General features: G+C 44.6%; 1 protein-coding gene across 1 annotated transcript in view; it reads right to left on the reverse strand.

Moving 5' to 3' along the window:
- The window catches only part of SLC7A1 (solute carrier family 7 member 1), a 75,154-nt gene that overhangs the window by 38,989 nt on the left and 22,053 nt on the right, over positions 1–14,112 (reverse strand). The gene's annotated exons all lie outside the window — the stretch shown is intronic.

A 14,112-nucleotide genomic window follows, 5' to 3' on the forward strand; every position in this document is an offset into this window, starting at 1 on the left:
GACCATATTTCAAATATGGATGATATAAAAGCATTGCCCAGACGGGCTACTGCCACAAATCTAGGGGACAGAGGTGGAGAAGCGAGAGCTCTGAGGCCTTGCTGGAGGCCCAAAGCGAAGCGAATCCTCTCCTGACCCTGGCACTGAGAACTGAGGTCGGCAGGGGCAGAACGCCTTAGCTGGTTCCTTCAGTAAAGTTGGACTCCAAACCGCGGAATCGGTCGTTTCACAGTGGAGCGCTCCTGCACCAGCTGACACACACCTGCCCTGAAGACTTCGGAATGGGCCACAGATTGCTCTAAATGAAGGACGTGCACTGTCATGACGTGCCTGGTAGAGTGGCCTGCAGCCCCAGAAGGAACGGAATCTAGTGACTGGAGCGGCCACTGTCTGAATGCAGCAATGGTCACTCTTCGCTGAGGAAGAACCCCCAGACGAGTAGCAGATAAAGTCCTTTGTTTTCTCAATCTTACCATTTCTACTTTGCAGATACTCATGCACTCACCCAGGAGCTGGAGAGGTTTAATTAAGCTTCCTGAATATGATTTGCATCTAATGTGAATGTAGGGAGGATTATCATTATGCCGAAAATGCACATGAAGATGCTAATCAACAGCTACAGTTTTAATATCTTGAATAGCAGCAAACCAGATTTCCAAAAATTAGAATCCTACTCCATCCCAACCAACCATTCATACAATCATTCTACATAAATGTTTCATTCTTTTCCAATTTATATGTTGAAAACGTCCAAATCCACAGAAAAGTTAAATGAATATTTACATACTCTTCATCTACAATTACCAATATTTAACATTTTGCCATATTTAATACATTTGCTTTATCTTTCTTTATATAAATATACCCTTTTCCCACGAACCATTTGATAGCGAGCTATAGCTATTGTGACACTTGACCTCTAAGTATTTTGGTAAGTAACTCCCAAGAATGCCGCTCTCCTATATAACAGCAATGCCATTATCACAGCAAAGAAACTGAACATTCCTTCAACAGCATCTAAAGCACAGCCCATAATCAAATGTCCAAAATTGTCAACATATTGCTCTTTCTCTATCATGTGCCAAGTACCCCAAGGGCACTGAGAGAAACGAAGATGAGTAAGGCTCAGGTTCACAGTCCAATGGGGAGACAGACATACAGACACCTGACTGTGAGACGGCGCCAAGGTGGTGACCCATACGTGAGGCTCTGTCTTGGCAGAGAAAGTCGTTGACCCCACCTGGAGACTTCAGGAAAGCCTTTTGCAATGAGGGGATGTTTACAGGACAAGTTTACCCAACATATATGGGGCGGGGGGCAGGAAGTGTTCCAGAGAATGTGAACTGAACGTAAAAATACAGAGGCTTAAGTGTGACAGCCCGAATAATAACCACACCCCCCCCCCCCGCAAAAAAGGTCCAAATCCTAACTCCAGAAACCTGTGAATACGTTAGGTTACATAACACGGAGGAATTAATGTTGCAGAAGGAATGAAGGTCTAACCAGCTGACCTCGAGACAGGAAGACTTTCTGAGGTGGGCACAGTGTAATCACCAGGGTCCTTAAAGGAAGGAAGAAGGAGTAGAGAGTCAGTGTCAGAGGGATACAATGTGAGAAAGACTCCCTCAGCCACTGCTGGCTTTATCACTGTGGTCGGGGACCACAAGCCAAGGAGTACAGGTAGCCTCCAGAAGCTGGGAAAACCAAGGAAACGGAGGCTCTCTCAAGAGCCTTGAGAAAGGAACACATCCCCGCCAACACCTTGATTTGAGCACAGTGAGGCCTATTTAGAATTCTGACCTCCCGAACTGCAAGATAATTTGTGCTGTTTTAAGCCACTAAAGAAAAGAAAAAAAAAAATGAGAGGCCTGAAACAAGGCTGGAAACTGTCAGAGTGCTGGGGAGTGGGGGCAAAGGCATTAAAGCCATCGAAGTCCTTGTGGCCAAGCCAAAAAAACTGCGCTTTCTTCTCGGGGGAAGGGAGAGACAGCCAGGAGCCATGATAGGATCTGTATCTTAGGAAGAAAACTCTGGAATAAAAAGAGCAGAATCTAGAAAGAAAACAACTGACAAAGTTTGCTGCCAATGATAAAATTTGAGCTTTCAAGCAAAAAAATTAGAATGTGGGAAAACTTGTGTCCGTTACCAAAATCTCAACAGCTTCCCAAAACTTAGAGTCTTCTGGTAATGGTGGTGGTAATATTAACAAATGTGATTTTTAAAAAAATATTGCATGTTGAAATGTGTCAACATTTGCATAATTCAATAAGACAGTAATGCAGAGAGACAGAATCATACATGGGTAAAAGACTGACTCAAAGCACAAAACAGACCCATGCATCTTAGAGCACAAAAACCTCATTGATATGGTTTCAGATCCCACAGGGGGACACACTGCCGCCTGTGAGTTTTTGTGTAGTATCAAAAAAGGATATCCACAATTATCTGAAACGGCCACTAAAGTACTCCTCCCTTTTCCAAGTACATATCTGAGGGCTTTCTTTCTATACTTCAAAGAACTAAAACAACATATCGAAGCTGAATGACACATAAGCAGACATAAGAATCCAGTTGCCTTTTATTAAGCTAAACATTAAGGAGATTTGTAAATATGTAAAACACCACCACTCCTATTAAATTTTTTTGTTTTGGAAAATAGTTATTTTTCATAAAAATTTTATGTATGTTAACATAAGATGGTTTATTGTTATTTTTAGATGGATTAATACATAAATATTCCAAGTTAAAGTTTAATTTGTAATATGATAAAAATTGATACATCCAACCCACACAAGCAAAAGCCCCTTGGAGTCCTCACCAGTCTTTAACAGTGTAAGGGGGTTCTGAGACCAAACAGCTCAAGAAATGCTGCTTTAAGAGCTGCCCAATGAAGTGAACACAGCCAAGTTTAACATATGCTCACATCAGGAAAGCTGCTCTCCTGCTCTTTTAGGCATAATGAAGCAGCCTGACAGTGATTCTGGCTCTACGCACATTTTCCTGTCATGGTACAAAAGCAGTTAATGCTCAACTTAGAAGTCCTAAAGAAAAGCATGCCATACATTAATCCAGGTTGAATTCATCAAGATTAATGGGCTGGGAACACATAGTAAATAAATTCATTAGTACTGCTTTTCTTTAATCTAAGAATGTTCCAACCAATTTATTGCTTTTTTCAGATTTGAAAATTCACTTGTTAAAAACAGAGTAATGAGAATGCTACCTACACCTCATACCTAAAGAATTCAAGTTCATTTATTTCATAAATATAGTAAGCAGCATTCCAGCACCACGCATGACAGGGTTCCAGGAGCACACGGGGTCTGTGAAGGTGTGACTGCGACACCATGTGACTCTGTATAATAGGAGACACCTGGCACACCGATGGAAAATATGTACATAAAATAACCTGAAAACATCAGCAAACATATTTCCACTGAAAAATTTATAAATCAAAGGGAATCAGATCTTTCCATTAAATACATTGACAGGAACCACTAAAAATGTTTTTCAATTTATTTTGTTAAACACAATGTCAACTTTTTGGCAACTTAAGTAGCTGTTTTGCCTGTGAATGAGTTTTTATACCGTTCTTCATTCCACAAATGTCTTGAGTGCCAGATACAGTTCTAGAAACCAGGGATGCAGCAGTGAACTAACTAGACCATTGGGAACACATCTTCAAAAAATAAGAACAGATGAAATATTAACTGGAGGTAGCACACTTCTGATCTCCTACAGCAATTCCATGAAATAATTAGAAATAAGATGAGCCCCAACTACACAAGAAAGGGCTCCATCCCACGAGAAAGTCAGAAATTAGGGAGGGGTACTGTAAGGAAAGAAGCTACAGGGAGCGCAGTGCAAAGCAGTTAAGGGATTTCTGTTAGGTCTACTGACTCCAAACAAGAACTCTGGCAAGAACAGAGCTCCTGCGGGATGGCCGGCCGAGTTCCTATGGAACAGCCAAAGCAGCTCCCAAGGGGATAAGTGGGGGTGTCAGAATCCTGGAAGGACAGCATCTGTAGTTTTAAAAAGCAAATCATAATTAATTTTTTTCTTTGGCATTGAATAATTTTGAAATTTCAGCACAAGATTTTTGTTTGTTAAAAGGAAGCACAGGGTAAGAGGCTGAACAGCACTGCAAACAAGTTAACTGAGGTAACCTCCCTGTTAAAGGAAGGAGATGGATTACGGAATCAAAACCTGAAGTAAAGAAAAGAGCACTGAATGTCCCCAGAACCATGAGGGCAGGCCTGCAGACATCACCAAAGGATCCAAAACTGTCCTCAGAGACTCTCGCACTTTCTGCCCCTCTATCTGTTACGAGCCTGCAGTATGGACGCCGTGGGGGCTGCAGCAAGAACTGACCACCACAGCAGCTGCACTTGCAACACGCTAAGAGCTGGCCACTCCAAAATGGTTTTCAGGACCACAGGAACTTGAGAGGGATCCCCTCTGTCCTTTAGCCTTCCAGTCCTGAAACTCTGCATCTTGGACTTATCCAAAAGTGACTAGACTCTTGTTAACTGAAATAATATACTCACAAAGGGCAGACTGGGATGTACCAGAAACCAAAATACTTTTACCTATCATGTTCCCCTCCACTTCCACCTCACCCACACGTCCTGACTTCCACAGCTCTGTGACAGCACGACATATTCTCGCTTACCACTTTCTCAATGAAAACGGATTGTCTCTTACCTGATGTAAAACAGTGGGTTTTACAGCTGTTAACTCAACGGTTCCCCAGGCCAACTCGAGGAATGGATTCCAGTGTCCACTTGAGAATGTGAACACGTCACCTCTTCCAATTTCCAATGTCCACTCTGACTCTACCTTTCACTGGGACCTACACCAGTTTCTGTCCACTCCCTAAGGCAGCAACAGCATTTAAACATAAACGCAGTTTGAAAGACCACACAATCTGTACAAACACTTGTGGTTCCACAATGCTTACCGGGGGAGAAAAATCACAAACTCTAAAGGAAATGTGGTCAGGGAAATAATAGCAAGATATTTATCCTACCCCAATCCCTTTAATAATTACCACTACTCCACCAGCTCAATCTGCACCAAAGAAACGACCACTAGGCTCACAATTTGATGATTCAGCCTTCCTTTGTTATGCAAAATATTCCAGGAAAAGGCTACAAAATCCTTCTTTGCTGTGCACTGCAACAGCCCAGTGAAGGTGATTCTTCCTCATCGGCCTCAATCTCCTGGTGACGGCTCAAAGAGGAGTGGGCAGCGAGAAAGGCTGGGGGTGCTGAGTCAGAGGGTGCAGGGCAGCGGTTCTCAACTGGGGCTGATTTTGCCCCAATGAGACATTCGGCAGTGTCTGAAGACATTTTTGGTTGTCCCGATTGAGGAACGGTGGTGTTGGCATCCAGCGGGTAGACGCTGGCGATGCTGCTGACCATCCTACAACGCACAGAACGGTCCCCTACAACAAAGAATTACTGATAGCACCGAGGTGGGGAAAACCTGTCTTTCTGTGTGAACTGTGGGCTGCAAAGTGTTTTACAGATATTTTTTTTTAAGTGAACTGGTTTAAAAATTATTTTTAAATAATATTTTACTATTTTTTTAAAAAACCTACAAATAATGTCTGCAAATGAGCACGTATTCACGAGAAAGCAAAACCTTGTCACATCCCTGGAGAACCTGGACGTCCCCAAACCAGGACTAAGAATAACTAAGAGGCAAGTAGATGAAGGAAAAAAGTTAAAGACTAAAAAATGTAGTGCGGGCTAAGACAAGCTTCACTTATTAATCCAGGTTCTCACTTGTAAGAGTGAATCGGATACCTTGTAGAACTGCTGGAGACACATTCACTCGGTAAGTATCATGCAGAGAAGATCAAAAGTGTGAAGAGACAGGCCTGCCATGTGGGACTTCCAGAGAGGGAACAGTGCTGAGCACCTACTGTGTGCCCACCAGTTACTGCTCACGATGCCACCTGCCACCGGGAGGACACCTATCCCCATTTCACAGATGAGGGGCAGAACATCAGAGAAGGTAAATATTTCCACTGATATTAAGGATCCATCGCCACTTTACAGAAAAGTCCTCTTGTTATGCAAAATGCACTGTTTCAGTGTTTAATTAGGAAGGACATCTCCGCCGTGTGGTTCTGAGAGAGCACAAAGATGAGGCGGTGTTCAGCATATGAGGATGGTAGCTTCTTTCCCAGAAATGCTCTGCCTGCCAGTGAGCCGTGAACCTCTTTATTTTTTAACGCCTGAGAATTTGAACAACGAAATCATTAAGTTCTAAGAGTTGGACCTAAAACAGAAATCCTCTCAGACCGTAAAAGGAAAAAATGATTCGTGCAGGAAAATAATGGGGAGAAAGAGGAAGGGAGGAGAAGTGCTGGAGGACGGGGAGGGACGGAAGAATATATTGATTTTCCATTCTGTCATTTCCCTCCCTACACTTTAAATGCTCTCACCAGCTATCCTCAGAATTCTACTTCTGGTCCAGCAAAAATAAGTACACATCTGAACTCAGATATATCCACTAACAATAATAATTTTTGTTGCTGTGGAGTCCACTCCAACTGCCAGTGACCCTGTGTACAGCAGAGTGGAACCCTGCCTGGTCTTCTTGCGCCATCCTCTCACCTCCCAGTGCTACATCAGACAACGGTCTGCTGCTATTCGCAGGGTTTTGATGGCCAGTTTTTCAGAAGTAGGTGACCAGGTCCTTCTTCCTACTCTGAAAACTCCACTGGAACCTGTCCACCAAGAGTGACCCTACTGGTATGTGAAATACCGGTGGCAGAGCTTTCAGCATCACAGCAACATGCAGCCGCCACAGTATAACAGCCACCACAGTATAGCAACAGACAGAAGAGTGGTGTGGTTCCCTGACCAGGAAATGAACCCGGGCCATGTGGTGAGAGTGCTGAATCTTAACCAGGGCTGACTGATAATAATAATAATGGCTAACATTTACATTAAGCACCTACTATGTAGCAGTGCCCTCTCATAAGGCACGTATGTATATAATCTCATTTAATGCTCAAACCGAGCCTTTGAAGTTTATACAGCTATTACACCCTTTTCACATACGGAAAAGCAGCTGTTCGAAGTAGGCATAAAGCAGAGCCTTGGCTCAAATCTCGGTATGTCTAACCCTAAATCCACTCTGATGCTCCATTATTTGTAATACTACTGAAACTCTACCTAAGCTGTATAATAGGTCCCCTAGGGCAATGGGCCACAGTGTAATTACAGTAAACCTTTAATTAGACACAAGGACGATCCTCTCACTTAGCAAACACAGTAAGATGCAACCGAGTGAGGAGGCAGAGGTTTTGAAGATGACTTTGGTTTCAATCCCTGCTCAACCACTGACTAGCTGAACGAGCCTGGGCAAATTATTCTGAATCTCTACTTCTTCACTTCTCCACTGAGGAAACTGCTGTGAAGCTCACAGAATTGCTTAAAAAAATAGAGATTATGCATATAAATATATTAAGGACTTTCACAAATAAATGCACTCTTGGAGGATTTCTCTGAATAAATGACATAATGTCAGAAATACTTCCTCTTCATTTCATAAATCTGCTCTTCAACTGCACTAGCTTCTGGCTGGCATTTTGAAATTTCTCTGCCAAATAGCTAATGAGCTATACAAATAGATAAATGCAGCCAGGGGGAGCTGCTATTTAAAGTAATCCTCCGGTTTTAAGTGAAGAGTTGTTTGACATGTGAATAATCAGCTCTTAATTACCTGGTTTGTCAATATGTTAAAAGAATCATCTCCTTAATGAGCTGCTGGGACAGACTGTGGCACCTCCCCTGAATTTGGACACCTATGTTTCTGTCCGCCAGTGACCTAACCCACAGAGTTTAATAAAATACAGTCTTTGCCAGGGGGGAAGTGCTGTATTGTTGGAAAGGTGAGAGAGCTACTCAGAAACATATGAACACAATACACAAACTGCAGGGTTTTCTGCAAAATGAGCAGCAGAGAAAGGAGGCCTGGGGGAATCTCAGGGCAGAGCCAACAGACCCAGGAGAGGTCCAGGGAGAAGGCGGCCAAGGGGAGGGCTCGGGGAGGCCGAGGGAGGAAGGCAAGCACTCTGAGGACAGGGCTGAGCAACACGGAAGTGGGAGGCGTGGAAGAGTGCACAGGGGTGCCAGGAGAGGGAGAGCAAGCGGACCAGGCTGCTGTGAGACAGGCGGAGGGAGCTGAAGTCAACTCTGCTGTCCATGGTCTAGGCCAACCTTCCTCACGATCTCATCTCGCTCTACAGCGCTAAAGATACGCACATACATTTTGGCCCCACACTTGTATACTCTTCCTGGACTCAGTAAATATAATCTACACTCCTTTATACTCAGGATTCCCTTATGCCACCTGCCAGGGCCCAGTTAGATCTGTCGATCCACCGGGAAAATAAGGCTCTTGTGCTTGTGCAGTGTGCCCTGGAGGGACGGTGTCTCTCCAACACGCCCAGTGGGCCATCCCCAGAATGCAGGCAGTAGCCCACCTCACTATTTCCCCTACTCCCAGTTCTTGGGCAGCCTCTTCAAGTTACCCCCACTCTGCCCCTCTTAACCAACATTTTTTAAAGCAGAAGCATCTATGCAGAGACAGACCCTATAGTTTTGGGCCAAGGACCCTTCACCCATTTTAGCTCTCAAAAGGTAGTGAGTTGACTTACTATTAACCCACCTCTTTGCCAAGTCAAAGTCAAAGTTACTTCCCCTTTCTGGGGCCCAAGAGATGGTGTTGATTATTTCATCAAAACCTACAAGGAGGAATGTGGTGATGACTGCACAACAGTGTGAATGTGCTTAATGCCACTGAAACGTACACTTTAAAAATATAACAGAAAATACTTACAATTCAAAAAAAAACTAAGATTCCTCAAAAAATTAAACATAGAGTTACCACATGACCTAGCAATTCCACTCCTAGATGCATATAACCTCTGTCCACACAAAAACTTGTATATAAATGTTCAAAGCAGCATTATTCATAAGAGCCAAAAAGTAGGTAAACCCAAACAATTCAAAGATGTTAGCTCAGGGCTGGTCCTCCTCACAAAAAAAAAAAAAACTACTGAATTTATATTTTAATTTTTTTGTGTGTGAGGAAGATAGGCCCTGAGCTAACATCTGCCAATCCTTCTCCTTTTTTTTTGCTGAGGAAGACTGGCCCTGGGCTAACATCCGTGCCCATCTTCCTCTACTTTATATCAGATGCCGCCACAGCATGGCTCGACAAGCAGTGTGTCAGTGCACGCCCAGGATCCGAACCGGCGAACCCTGGGCCGCCGCAGCAGAGTGTGCACACTTAACCGCTTGCGCCACCAGGCCGGCCCCTGAATTTATATTTTAAATGGATGAACTTTATGGTATGTAAATTATATTCAATAAAATTATTTTTTAAAAAAAGCTAAGAGGCGCCCAGTCCACAAAGAAGCGCAGTGTGGTGTTTCTGTTAACCTGCAGGCCTGGGCAGACCCAACACCTTCTATACGAGTTCAGTTGCTAAAGCAGCACTTTCTCCACATACTTTAATTCTGCTTCATGTCACAACTCTACCACCTCCTACCCAAAATCAGTAATTGCAGCTCTGGCTGCAGCTGGGAAGAGGATCCCCAGTCTATCTGCACAAGCCATTTATTATATGTAACAGTCATTTTGCTTTGAGAGTTTCATGAATGTGAAACTAGCTCCTGTTTAATAAAATTCTCCCTAGAAGCACAGCCTCATCTTTTGTTGTTCTGTTACACTGTGAACATAAGTTCCAGTTTAATACATAGCTTAAATATTTCATGGTGACAGCGCACAGAATAATAAAATTGAGGAAAAAGCAGCATTTGTTGGTTTAAATAATATACTGAATTTTAGCTCACACAGGGTAAGGGGAGAGGGAACTCCTCTCACTCTGCGTGTGCATACGGTCCAGGATCTCAGAGAAAATGGGATGGCTTTAATAGGGAATCGGAAGAAAGTAAAATATCAGGCCATAAAAGATGTAACAAAGCTTAGCACTAGCACAGTGTTTTCTGAGACCGTCCAGGGCACTACCAGGGCAAATAAACACCAGAGAGGCAGGGGAAAGACATACCCAACTTGGGGAGTTGGAAGGAAAAATGCACAAGATGCAAATGTTGGGATGCTTCCCACACTGAATGAATGTTCGGAATGCTCACGAGGCTTGGTCACAGGCTTCTGTCTGCCAAGGCACACCTGACAGGCGAGTTCATGCTACTCTCCTGGGCATTTATGAGCTCTGGGGACAATTCCCAGCAGGCAGGTGTCAGCCCACCCCTATCTTCCCACAGACGTGTCCCCAACAGTGCGGCAGCTCTGAGGAAGCCTATGAAGACAAACGAGCCTTGGCTGTGGCCAGGAGAGCAGCCCAGGTTCAGGAGAGGAGCCTGCCTGTGCCAGCTCAGTGATTACCAAAGGGAATTAAGCAGGCACTTACGAGCCTTGGCCTCTGAATTCTGTACTTTGATAGACTTAATTTGCTCCCCTGGGGCTAAATTGCTGGCTGTGTCACTGCAATCCTACCCATGAACAGAGTTAGGGAAATGTAATGTGCAGGAAGTGGTTTATGACTCCAAAGGGCTCCCACCCAGGGACCATTCTCCCCCCACCCCAGGAGGGGGGTGCAAGGTGGGCGGGGCACGGCTCACACCTGCCATTTATCAGTTGGGACTCATGGCTTAAACACGGCTCTGTCCTCTTGTTCTCCCCTCTGAACTTACACAGAATTTCCTCTTCAGGCACTTCTTGACAACATTTTCATCTGTGGGAAACGGTCCCAACAGGCTATATACAATATACGAAATAATCAAGAACGCCGGTGCTGGGAAGGAATTACGAGGTGATCCAATACATTCCAAACCAGTCCATTTGCATACCACCTTCAAGAGTTTTTGCTGTATTTGTGTAGCATGTAGACTGTTATTTATAATGTTGTTCCTTAAAGGAATCCACCTTTTCATAATTTAAATATATTTTTAAAAACTTTGTATTACTCTCATAAATGGAGCACCACCAAAATGATCTGAAATCAGATATTAAACTCAGCTTCATTACCCAGTGAGAGTGCCATCTGTGTCCTGCAAAGACCCTGATGGTTACAGCCTGATGGGCAGTGAGCTCTGGATGTGTCCTCCACTATGCATTAGAATTTAACATACTACTAAATAAAAACGATTGTTTGCGCCTCCCTGAAATCATCTCACATACAGAGCACACACAGTGCATTAGGGAAACCAAGATCTAGTCCACAAGGTGGCAGACTCCGGCACTTGGCCCATTATTGTATTGACCACGAGTTAAGAATGGTTTTTATTAAGTTTGTTTAGAAAAAAAATAAGGAGGAAGAAGAGGAAGATTATTATTCAACAGAGACTACATGTGGCCCACAAAGCCTAAAAGGTGTGCTATCTGGCCCTTCTCAGACCAGCCTGCTAGGCCCTGATCTCATCTACGCCTTTATTTTACGAACGAGGCAAGCGAAATCCAAACACAGTGAATGACATAGGAGCACTCACACGCATGTCTTCAGGCGTCCAAGCAATTGAAGGAATTTTACCAAAGAAGCCATCAGCTTAATCGCTTTCAAATTGGGCGTCTGTCCAATCATTTTGACTACATTTTAAGAAGAGAGTCTTGTCAAAGCAGACCAAGACGGGGGGGGGGGGGGGGGGGGGGGGTGCGCGGCTGCACAACTCCCCTAATGTCCTTGTCTTCCAAGGCCTGACCTCGCACCTGTTCGCCCCGGAGCCGCTCTCCGCCCTCCCCCAGTACCCCTGAGGCTCACCTGTGTGCATCCCGGCTCTCTGGGCACTGGCAGGAGAGGAGCGAGGCCTCTCTGACAAAAGATTCCCCTCAACACATCAGCTGTAGTCACCAAACCCTCCCCTGGGCCCTCCAGGCCTAGGGTGCTAGGGCTACTCAGGGTGCCCCCTCACTTCCCCAGGCTCCTAACACCATCGGACCACCCGTACCTTTGTAAACACATTATTAAACTCACCTCTCGTGACCTAATCTGGGATTTCTATCTGTTCCCTGCAGGGGCCCTGATGGCTACAGCCTCAGGGGCAGTGAGCTCTGATGTGTGCAGCTGCTGATGCCGCCTGACGCCTGATGAATGCGGGCAGTCCCGGCCCTCTCCAAGTACAATGCCCCTATTATACAACTGCCCAGCTGGACGGGCCGTGAACCACCTAGTGATCTGCCCTTCTCCCTCTACAGTGAGCTGCTCCTGAGCTACACTAGACCCATCCGAGTATCAGAAATGCCCAGGGAGATTCTAGTGATTAGTTATAACCACACATTGCATTATAAAAACACATATTTTTAAGTCTTCATTTTAATTTATTACAGTCTGAGCAGCTGGTATGTCACAGACGCTGTGCTAGGTCTTTCACATGCATAGAAAATCAACACACAATCCTCATTTCATAAATGAGAAAACGGAGCCTCAGAGAACCGCAGTGGTGCTTACCAGAGCTGTAAGCGGCTGATGGGGCATCATCCCAAACTCCCTTAACTCGGGTGGATCCCCCTAGGACCCACCTCTGTGGCTGACCAAGCCCTACCAGTGTGCACAGCAAGGCCACCACCTCGTCTGTCCACAGATGTCCAGTCACATTCCACAAATTAAGCAAAAAAAAAAAAAAAAGTCAGGACGAGGCAGCAAGTTTCCTGACATAACACGAGGCTCCCTCCCAGCCTCATTCAGTCGCATTACCTAGATTGGCCAACAGTGAAAACAGTAGCTCCTACCTGAGCGTGAACCCCTGGGCAGGCGCCTTCACCATGTTTTTACGGCATAAAATGAAATGGCTGCTGTGCACAGCGGTCCCTCTCCTCAACTTCCTCTGCCCTGAACTCAGCATGGAAGACAAGGCCAGGGCTCCGTGCGCCTGGCTATAAAGGCCTGGCAACTTTTATCAAGCTACATTATTGATTTTGTTGAACTAAGTACATATTGGACGGAAAAAAATTTTCCTATGTCCCATTTTATATCTGCTCCCTAACCTGATGAGGAATCAGAAGACCTGCCTGCCCCAGGCTGTGTGACCTTGGGCAAGTCACTCGACTTCTCTGTTTCAGTCTTACCATCTGAAAACTGGGATAATGATACTTAGTTCACCTACACCTCCCCACCCCATCCCTGCCTGTTCCCCTGTGAAGTTCAAGGAATGGGGAGGCAAGATGGAAGTTAAAATCTCAGCTAAAACTGGATTCAGAATCTGGTGGGCAAGTTACTTAACTTCTCTGAGCTTCCTTTTCTCCTCCTGCAAGATGAAGATAATAATAGTGATAGCTACTTCAGAGCTTGGGGGAGGTTCAAATGAATTAATGCATGCAATGCACTGACGAGCACCTGGCACACAGTAAGCGCTGTATGTCTGCTACTATTATTATTATTTTCTTAATCTATAAGAGATCTTATTAACAACCAACTCGTAAAGTGCTGTGACGATTAAGTGGGTACTCAAAATGATAGCTGTGTTTTTATTACACGAGGCTATTCTGTAACTGACAAAGCACTATAAATATATAGATTAAAAAATAAAAATGAGTTCATTGATTTATTTCTATCTGTGCTAATTCAGATGGTGGAAGATTTGGGGGGTTGCCTAGAAATATTTAAATTGACTTAAAACTATTAAAATGTAAATAAAACTAATATATATAAAAATATGAAAAAAATATGTATAAACAACATAATAATGACTGAGTTTTAACCACTGACTTTTATTTTTAAATATTTAAACGTCCCGGTGTCTGCAGAGCTGACGACTGCGGTCCCCTGTAGCTCGTGTGGCGGGGGCAGGCAGGGACCACAGCCGTCCTGGATCTCAGCGTGTCACTTCGGTGCTGGGACCTGCTCAGTAAAGTGCCTCCTTTAAATTTTTTTTTTTTAATTTTTTTCCCCCCCAAAGCCCCAGTAGATAGTTGTACGTCATAGTTGCGCAGCCTTCTAGTTGCTGTACGTGGGACGCGGCCTCAGCGTGGCCTGAGAAGCGGTGCATCGGTGCGTGCCCAGGATCTGAACCCGGGCCGCCAGCAGCAGAGCGCGCGCACTCAACCGCCAAGCCACGGGGCCGGCCCCAAAGTG

Source organism: Diceros bicornis, chromosome 9, assembly GCF_020826845.1.
Source record: "Diceros bicornis minor isolate mBicDic1 chromosome 9, mDicBic1.mat.cur, whole genome shotgun sequence".
In the NCBI taxonomy this organism is placed as follows: Eukaryota; Metazoa; Chordata; class Mammalia; order Perissodactyla; family Rhinocerotidae; genus Diceros; species Diceros bicornis.